Source organism: Pseudophryne corroboree, chromosome 7 (genome assembly GCF_028390025.1).
Source record: "Pseudophryne corroboree isolate aPseCor3 chromosome 7, aPseCor3.hap2, whole genome shotgun sequence".
In the NCBI taxonomy this organism is placed as follows: Eukaryota; Metazoa; Chordata; class Amphibia; order Anura; family Myobatrachidae; genus Pseudophryne; species Pseudophryne corroboree.
Window position 1 is genome coordinate 421,043,232 of NC_086450.1, and position 7,561 is coordinate 421,050,792.

Sequence of the window (7,561 nt, forward strand, 5' to 3'; positions counted from 1 at the left end):
TATATATATATATATATATATATATATATATATATATATATATATATATATATATATATATATATATATATATAATATCACTAGTACTGCAGCCGGACAGGTATATATATTTATTATGTAATGACTGATGACGGACCTGCTGGACACTGTCAACTCAGCAGCACCGCAGACTGCTACAGTAAGCTACTATAGTAGTATGTATAAAGAAGAAAGAAAAAGAAAAAAACCACGGGTAGGTGGTATACAATATTATATACAAATATATATATATATATATACAAATATATATATATATTATATACAAATATATATATATATATATATATATATATATATATATATACACACACACACAGGGGGGTGGGGGATATAGCGACCGTCGGTGTCTTAAAATAGTTCAGTAAGTATGAATCTAAAAGGTGTAGCTAAAAACGAGTAACCAGATCAGAGAGAGAATTTTAAAAAGGGGGGATATTTATTTAAACACTAAAACAGATATTAATTACATATAAAGCTAAAATTTAGACAGCAGTTCTTCTTAAAAAATGGAACTTAAAACAACATACACAATGCTTTAAAATACCAGTTAAAAAACGTTAAAAATCTGTAAAAACAATTTTAACTTAACTTGGTATAAGGTCACTGCCAGGTAGCCCAACGCGTTTCGTCCTTAGGACTTCATCAAGGGGTAAAGGCAGAATGAGACTGGACTCTTATTTATACTAGTACTAATCACATAATGATTATGACATCACTTCCTGTTAATTTACTCATCATATTGTGAGATGGGTTAAAAATTCCGTATACTAACACATCTATGGTTTCTATTTACTGATATATGTATGTACATTCACAAGGCATTGTTCATTGAGCAGATTTGGTGTTAAAAACTTATAGAATTAACTTGTAAAGGCGCCGGCGGTTCTTTGCCGCCCAACTTCCGGTTTTCGTCCGTCGCGTCACTTCCGCCCCACTTCCGGTGTGCGACTGCGCATGCGCCCGCGGCTGCGTGCGTAAGAGACCAAACAACACTATGACAAGTGTTCTCTGAAAGTTCATTGCGGCGGCCATCTTTGGGTGGATTTGTTCATAATGAATCACATTCAGCAGCCATGTTAGCGGGGACCAAGGTTAAAGACATAGGTTTTATTTCTCCAGTAAAGTGCATGAAAATAGATAGAAAAACGGAGATTAGTCACTGTTAATGTCAATATAGTAGCATAGGCTTGTTATAGTAATAAATAAATATATAGTATATAACTATAAAGACATATAGAGATATAAATATATGCTTAAATATAAAGTGCAGAGTGCAAATTAAAGGTGATAATAAATGTTAGGTGCCAAGTGCAAATTTATTTTATTATGATGCAGATAGTGTGATATATTATACTGACATGCTCATGTAGGCTATATTATTGTTAGTTTGGTTTACAGTACCTGATCTTCCCAGATGGTCTCCCTGGTCTGGTACTGATCAGGCCCAACACTGCTTCGCTTCCAAGATCGGACGAGATTGGGCCTTTCCAGTGTGGTCTGACTGTAATGATCACTTTTTACCATACATGTGTCAATCTCAATATATCAATGGGCTAAAGGGTGATATTTATCAGAAAGAAAAATGTTAATGGGAATAGGATGGGGAAAAAAAAGGGGGGGGGGGGGGAAATGGGAAGGGGGTGGGGGGGTGGGGGGGGGGGAGGGGAGGGAAGGAGGGTGCGTGTGAAAAATACTAGGTGTGGGTGGAAAAGATGGGGTTGGTCTAGGTAGGGATCCAACCGTGATAATCCAGTATTGTAGTTTTCATAGAAAAGGAGCGATTTCGTAATCGTCATTAAATCCCTTCGGATGGAGGGTTTGTAGTTGGAAGATCCAAAACATTTCTCTGCGTGAGAGTTTATTGGCCAGGTCGCCACCCCTTTCTCCCAGCTTCACAAGTTCAATCGCTTTGAAAGTTAATGCCTCCGGATTTGAGTTATGTACGAGATTGAAGTGTTTGGATACTGCATGATTTTCTATTTTATTCTTTATGTTGCGAACATGTTCCTGTATCCTTATTTTCAACGGTCTCTTTGTTTTACCTACATATTGTTTTCCACAGTCACATTCTAATAAATATATTACGGATTGTGTATTGCAGTTTATGAAGTCCTTAATTTTGTGGAAAACAATATGTAGGTAAAACAAAGAGACCGTTGAAAATAAGGATACAGGAACATGTTCGCAACATAAAGAATAAAATAGAAAATCATGCAGTATCCAAACACTTCAATCTCGTACATAACTCAAATCCGGAGGCATTAACTTTCAAAGCGATTGAACTTGTGAAGCTGGGAGAAAGGGGTGGCGACCTGGCCAATAAACTCTCACGCAGAGAAATGTTTTGGATCTTCCAACTACAAACCCTCCATCCGAAGGGATTTAATGACTATTACGAAATCGCTCCTTTTCTATGAAAACTACAATACTGGATTATCACGGTTGGATCCCTACCTAGACCAACCCCATCTTTTCCACCCACACCTAGTATTTTTCACACGCACCCTCCTTCCCTCCCCCCCCCCCCCCCCCCACCCCCTTCCCATTCCCCCCCCCCCCCCCCCCCTTTTTTTTTCCCCATCCTATTCCCATTAACATTTTTCTTTCTGATAAATATCACCCTTTAGCCCATTGATATATTGAGATTGACACATGTATGGTAAAAAGTGATCATTACAGTCAGACCACACTGGAAAGGCCCAATCTCGTCCGATCTTGGAAGCGAAGCAGTGTTGGGCCTGATCAGTACCAGACCAGGGAGACCATCTGGGAAGATCAGGTACTGTAAACCAAACTAACAATAATATAGCCTACATGAGCATGTCAGTATAATATATCACACTATCTGCATCATAATAAAATAAATTTGCACTTAGCACCTAACATTTATTATCACCTTTAATTTGCACTCTGCACTTTATATTTAAGCATATATTTATATTTATATCTCTATATGTCTTTATAGTTATATACTATATATTTATTTATTACTATAACAAGCCTATGCTACTATATTGACATTAACAGTGACTAATCTCCGTTTTTCTATCTATTTTCATGCACTTTACTGGAGAAATAAAACCTATGTCTTTAACCTTGGTCCCCGCTAACATGGCTGCTGAATGTGATTCATTATGAACAAATCCACCCAAAGATGGCCGCCGCAATGAACTTTCAGAGAACACTTGTCATAGTGTTGTTTGGTCTCTTACGCCCGCAGCCGCGGGCGCATGCGCAGTCGCACACCGGAAGTGGGGCGGAAGTGACGCGACGGACGAAAACCGGAAGTGGGGCGGCAAAGAACCGCCGGCGCCTTTACAAGTTAATTCTATAAGTTTTTAACACCAAATCTGCTCAATGAACAATGCCTTGTGAATGTACATACATATATCAGTAAATAGAAACCATAGATGTGTTAGTATACGGAATTTTTAACCCATCTCACAATATGATGAGTAAATTAACAGGAAGTGATGTCATAATCATTATGTGATTAGTACTAGTATAAATAAGAGTCCAGTCTCATTCTGCCTTTACCCCTTGATGAAGTCCTAAGGACGAAACGCGTTGGGCTACCTGGCAGTGACCTTATACCAAGTTAAGTTAAAATTGTTTTTACAGATTTTTAACGTTTTTTAACTGGTATTTTAAAGCATTGTGTATGTTGTTTTAAGTTCCATTTTTTTAAGAAGAACTGCTGTCTAAATTTTAGCTTTATATGTAATTAATATCTGTTTTAGTGTTTAAATAAATATCCCCCCTTTTTAAAATTATCTCTCTGATCTGGTTACTCGTTTTTAGCTACACCTTTTAGATCCATACTTACTGAACTATTTTAAGACACCGACGGTCGCTATATCCCCCACCCCCCTGTGTGCATTACTCGTTGTTACAGGGAATTACCATCCCTGTGTTTCTGGGGGACAGCTGACGCCCTGTGTTAATTCCTAGGGAGTGTCATTTATTTTCTATACGTGGATCCTAGATTATTTGGTGTTGTACACAAGTGGCGCAAATATTTCTCCCCCCTATTGTTGAATATATATATATATATATATATATATATATATATATATATATATATATATATATTCTGGTGGTGATTATTAAACTGGTGGTCAGGTCACTGGTCACACTATCAGCAACTTGCAAGTAGTACTCCTAAGCAGACAATCACAATATATATTATACTGGTGGTCAGTGTGGTCACAATGGCAGTGTGGCACTCTGGCAGCAAAAGTGTGCACTGTACGTTATATGTACTCGTGAGTCCTGCTCTCAGACTCTAACTGCTCCCCACTGTCAGTGTCTCCCCCACAAGTCAGATAATACAGTCACACTATCTATCACTTCAGCAAGTAACTACTAGTACTCCTCCTAATGCTCCCCAAAATTACTACTGTGTCTCTCTCTACTGTCTCACTCTCTTCTCTATAAACGGAGAGGACGCCAGCCACGTCCTCTCCCTATGAATCTCAATGCACGTGTGAAAATGGCGGCGACGCGCGGCTCCTTATATAGAATCCGAGTCTCGCGATAGAATCCGAGCCTCGCGAGAATCCGACAGCGGGATGATGACGTTCGGGCGCGCTCGGGTTAACCGAGCAAGGCGTGAAGATCCGAGTCGCTCGGCCCCGTGTAAAAAAAACTGAAGTTCGGGCGGGTTCGGATTCCGAAGAACCAAACCCGCTCATCTCTAATTAACACTATAGTTTTTTACACTGGTATGCCACGCTGGGCTTTCTGGCTCATTCTGATGTTTTGGGGTGCCACACCCTGCACCTAGATATAGCGCTAGGGACCCCAAATATACAGAGAGGCCTTGATGCGGCTTTGGGGCTTAACCACACATTTGCGCAAATATGTGTAACGAAGATCTCTGAATTCTATTATCATGTGGGATTTATATCTGGTTACTGTTATCATCCAGGGTGCTGGGGAAACCAATTCCTTTTTTTCTTGCTCAGAAATACCCCTCCCTTTCGAGCACCTGAATGATATTACTAAGCTAATTGAGCATTTACCAATCTATAAGTCCTGTGTGTCCACTGCCAAAGAGAGTACAAAAACCACCAACGTGTTTCTGACCTCCGGGGTCCTTCCTCACTGTGGCAGCCCTCCTACTAAACATAAGTAATTAATAACTATGGGGGTTCTTCAGACTCAGATTTGTTAGCAAACCAAAAAAGTTAGCAATTGGGCAAAACCATAGGCCTAATTCAGACCTGATCGCTGTTGTGCGAAATCACAAAGCAGCCGATTATCGAATGACTGCGCTGGCGCGATTCCAAACTGCAAAAAAATCCTGCGTCTTTTTTGATTGCTAGGCATACACAGATTGATTGACAGGAAGCAGGCATTTGGGGGTGGTAACTGCCCGTTTTCTGGGAGTGTCGGGAAAAACGCAGGCGTTCCCAATCGTCTTCAGGAGGGTGTGTGACGCCAGCTCCGGCCTGATCAGCCTGTTTTTTTCACACTGTAGGAGTAAGTCGTGGGCTGCACAGACTGGAAAAAACATTCAATGGCGAGTTGCAAACAAATTTGCAGCTGACCCCTGCTTGCAAAGCTTTTCGCGCAAAGTACGCAGACTTGCACGGGGCGGGTTTTCACTCTGGCTGGGCAGCAACTATCCGATCGCAAACCTCTGCAAATTCACACAACAGCGATCAGGTCTGAATTACTGTAGGCCCCATGTTGCACTGCAGGTGGGGAGGATATAACATGTGCAGAGAGAGAGTTAAGGCCCATACACACTTGACGATAAAATGAACGACGTCGTTCATTTCAGCCCTCATCAACGGCGTCGCTCATTATATCGTCAAGTGTGTATGCATCCGACGACCACCGATGCGCGGCCCCGCGGGACGTTAACGACCCTCGCTTATCTGTGGAGCATGTATGCTCAATTTCCACTATGGTCGTTACCGACCAGAGACGTCGTTGAATGTGTATAGTGTGAAAGACCAACGACCAACGACCAAGCCACTGTTCACCAGCCCTGTTCCCAGCTCATTATTTTAATAAATTGTTCAACTTGGATGCTTCAATGATGAATGGTCTATGGTCTTTGGTCTTTGGTCTTTGGTCGTTGGTCGTTGGTAGTGTGTATGCTCATGTCATTTGCTCAGCTGTTCAAGGGAAGTTCAAGGGAAGTCGTTAACGACGGTCTTTAACGATGTGTGCATCGTCAAGTGTGTATGGCCTTTTAGATTTGGGTGGGTTATTTTGTTTCTGTCCACGGTAAATACTGGCTGCTTTATTTTTACATTGGAATTTAGATTTCAGTTTGAACACACCCCACCCAAATCGAACTCTCTCTGCACGTTATATCTGCACCACCTGCAGTGCAACATGGGGGGTAATTCCGATCTGATCGCTGGGCTGCGTTTTTTGCTGTCCTGCGATCAAATAGTCTCTATTTTAGCTGTGCAAGTGTGCATTCCTATGTGTTGGCAGAACTGCTAAAAATCAGTTTGTGCAATCTCTGCACAGCCTAGGACTTGCTCTTCCAGTGCGTTTGAATCCTGCTGATCGGGCTCGGAGCTGACATCAGACACCCTCCCAAAAACGCTTGGATATGCCTGCGTTTTTCTGGACACTTCATGTAAACAGTCTGTTGCTACCCACAAACTGCCTCTTCCTGTCAATCACCTTGCATATAGATGGAGCCTCCGTTATCTTGGCTGTTTCTCCGTCTAAACAGAGGTTTAGTCATGCCTAGGCAATAGCTTAGGTTGCAGAGTTTAATCACTGACAGGCATATTGAGGCACAACTACAGACTCAGCATGCAATGCACATCACCACTGGGTGACTAATGCTCCACTAATCCAGTGCTATAGATCGAATAGCGGCGGACTGATCTACAAGCTCTGGCAAATGGTCAGTGACGACTGTAATGTTAATATACAGTCCTGTACTGCATACTGTACAGATGGTGACCAACGGAGAAAGTTTAAAAAAAAAAAATAGTTTATACAGATGCAAACAAACGTGTAAAAACACTTGTCAATTGCCATGTTACTGTTTGTGAGCATCCAAGTCCCGTAGACAAAGCAATAGATTACAAATTACAATAGTGTATGCAGACGCAACTAATGTATGAAAGGAATAATGTAGTTCATTGAGTTTAAAGTATGTACAGTACACTGTATGTTTTTTACAATATGAGCGAACACCAATGGGAAAGAATAGCTGCTTGTAGAACTTTTAAAAATGAGCTTATGTATCTTCCATGAGGCGGTGTGGGCAAGCCGTGAAGGCTTCTGCCTCCCACGCTTAGAGTCCCGGGTTCGATTCCCAAAGTACGAATGTATTTTTTTTTCTGACACTCACTTTATTAATTTTCTTTTTTTCTTTGTAATCCATTGTAATCCATTCAATAGAAGTGTGCACACAGGTTTCACATAAATCAGGGAAAATCTGCAGGAGCATCTGATTCCGCTATCTCAAATACAAAGCTGTAATGAGGACCCATAGACATACCAATAAATATAAATTAGTGTAGCGTGACGCAATTAACTG

At 41.0% G+C, this 7,561-nt stretch overlaps 2 pseudogenes; one reads left to right on the forward strand and one right to left on the reverse strand.

Moving 5' to 3' along the window:
- Positions 1-1,428: 1,428 nt before the first annotated feature.
- On the reverse strand, positions 1,429-1,548 carry LOC134947258 (5S ribosomal RNA; annotated as a pseudogene).
- A 1,162-nt stretch (positions 1,549-2,710) lies between these two features.
- Positions 2,711-2,830, forward strand: LOC134947259 (5S ribosomal RNA; annotated as a pseudogene).
- The last annotated feature ends 4,731 nt before the right edge of the window (positions 2,831-7,561 follow it).